This window comes from Lygodium microphyllum, chromosome 2 (genome assembly GCF_053477565.2).
Source record: "Lygodium microphyllum isolate KBCC chromosome 2, Lygodium_microphyllum_v1.1.10, whole genome shotgun sequence".
NCBI lineage: Eukaryota > Viridiplantae > Streptophyta > Polypodiopsida > Schizaeales > Lygodiaceae > Lygodium > Lygodium microphyllum.
This window is the reverse complement of record NC_141136.1, coordinates 125,260,698-125,263,657: the sequence shown is the minus strand read 5'-3', so window position 1 is coordinate 125,263,657 and position 2,960 is coordinate 125,260,698.

Below are 2,960 nucleotides of genomic sequence, written 5' to 3'. Positions count from 1 at the left end.
TCCATCAAGGTAGGATTTATGGGATGCACCTGATTACCAAGTGACACGGTTCCTTAACCCGTAGCTCCATCAATTGAAGCGGGATTCATGTTCGATTGGACTTTACTTCACTTGGGAGCCATCGTATACTTTTGGTTTTTCCTTCGTGGCTACAGCCTAGGTTTCAAGAGAGACGACTCCTCGTGGAGGGAATTTGTCCATGAGAACCCTCTCGAAGAGGGGGAAAAAGAAAGATGGCAAGCTTGAAAGTCTTAAAGGAGAGAGAAATTCCCTCTCTCTCTCTCCTTCTTTCTCTTTTCTCTTACTCTCCCTTTCCCTCTCTCTCTCTCTTTCTTTCTCTTTCTCTTACTCTCTCCCTCTCCCTCTCCCTCTCTCCCTCTCTCTCTCTCTCTCTCTCTCTTTATCTTTCTCTTTCTCGTACTCTCTTCCTCACTCTCTCTCTAGTCACTAGTCGGGCAGCAATGATCCTCCTCCTTTGCTCTTCAATGCCCATGGCCTTTTTATAGAAGGGGCGAGCTTGGGTAAGGTATGGAGGCCACCCCCCCTCCAACGGCATGCGGCATCCCCCCTCCCTCCTCCAATGGCACGCGGCACCCCCCCTCCCCCGTCGATACATGACAAACACCCCCCCACCTCCCCCCCCCCCCCCCCCCCCCGGCCATCCGCCAATTGGTGGCATGAGTAGGGGGGATTTATTCCCTTTTTTTTCAATTAAAAGATTAATTTAATTAGGGGGAGATCATATGGTGGAAATGTTACATCTTTGTAGAATTGCAATGTCTCATTACTCATAGAATTTATTGATATCATGAGGGGTTGTTAGAAATAATGTATGTTATTTTACAAAGTGCAATTGGGATTTCTCTCATGAGGCTCCTCTTTGACCTTTTCATCTCAAGTCATCCTCTCGAGTCTTGTTCTCTTGGTTCTCATTATCTCAAGCCTCATTTCCTTAAGACGAAATCTTGCTAAGAAGGGAAGTTAGTGGAATAGTTCTCTGTAAACCCAATATTTTATGAATGAATTCCTTTCCAGTAAATCTATATGTGACAAATTGTGGAAGCTTCTCCTGAGAGGATAACTTGCCCATTAAGAATAAAAATATTGATACCCATAGCTTGAAATACTTGGCATTGGCTAGGTGCTTAGGAAAAGGTTGATTTGGCACCTGGATTATTAATTTGGTTCGATGCTTCGGGCATCAAGAATGATATCTTTTTCCTTAATGAAAATCCTAAATTGGCCTATCATATTTCTCAAGTGGGAAGCAAGTGTTTGCAAGGACTTGTGAGGCTACAAGGAACAAACATTGTGTTTTTGTCGCGCTAATTAAGTATTGATACTCCCTCAAGTCAAAGATTGGATTGATCAACCAAGGTCATGTTAGATTTTAAAGAGATATTGCCTAGTTTGATTAGGATAGACTCAATTAAAGCTAAATCATTTTGAATCTCAAGGTATCCCATTAAAACATGTGAGAAAAATCAAAGCCCCAAGGGAGATGGGTTGATTTCTCAAGGTGCATGCATTTTGGAGTATGTACAACAAACTTATGTATGTGAGTGAATGAAAAAGCATAACCTTAGCAACATGGAATGCCACACCTTTTGGTAAGTTTAATATGTTTCTTTAAAGGCTAGTTATGTTGAAGTTTTCCATAGGGGTAGACTTAGTCAGTTGATGCCTATTTAGGGCATTACCCTTTATGCAAGGTTGATATTGATCAGGCTCATGATAATACCCTTGTAACTAAAGGACCTATCTTTGAAGAATGGCAAACTGTTTATAATGAGTGGGTTAGACATGACAAAGCATCTCGTCGGTATATTATTTTTGCTCTTCAAGAATCTCTTATGCTCAACGTATGTAATCTTTAAACCTCATAAGCTATATGGGAGTATTTGATAGAAAATTTTAAGAAGAAATCTACTACATAAATACTTTATCTTGGTAGTCAGCTCACTGAGTTACAATACAACATCAGAACTTCTATGACAACACATATCGAAGCATTCAAGAACATTATCAATCACCTTACTACTGCTGGTGATTCCATTCGACGAAAGCAATTGGTAACATAACTTCTTGAAACTATAAAGGATCCTTCTTGTGATAATATTGTTACCATATTATCTAACAAAGATGGGATCAATTTTGATCAAGCTTGTGTATCTTTGATTGAATATTCACAATGACATGAACAACAACACACAAATTAAGAAACAATTATGATCTCACAAGAGGACACATAGCCACAACAAATTGACCAAGATTTACTTGCTTGAAGACATCCCTTTCCATGCTACACATATAGGAGTCGTCGTTGTGGTAACTTCTCTTGTCTCAAGTTTGCTAATAGTCATTGTTCTTATTGCAATAGAAATGGTGACACTATAGATGATTGATGGGAAAAACAATATGATAAAGAACATGGTATTACAAATAAACAACCAGATTTATCTAGAAATTTCTCTCCTTTTGACTACTGTAAAAAGAGTGATCATCAAACCCATCTATGTTTCAAGAGGCGTTTTGATTCAGATCATAATAGAGCATATGCTGCTACACATGAAAACACTACTGAAGAAGCAAATTGTGTGAGTTATTCTCTCTCTATGGAAAGGATACTTTATGTTCGTGATGGACCTCTTTTTATTATTGATTCTGGTTCTACAAGAAACATGACATATCAGTCCCAATGGTTACATAGTTATCATTCTATTCCTGTTAAGAAATTGGTTTATCTTGTTGATGACACAACCTACCAAGTCAAAGGTATAGGTGATTTATATTTTCATACTCTTTCTTCAATAAGAATTCTATGTGGATTTTTACATGTCCCAGATCTACAAAGGAATCTTCTTTCAATTGCATGACTTGTGGATCTTGGTCTCTTTGTTGGTTTTGACCATACCAAGTATCGCGTTGAGAAAGATGAGGCTCCTCGAAATGGTAATCTT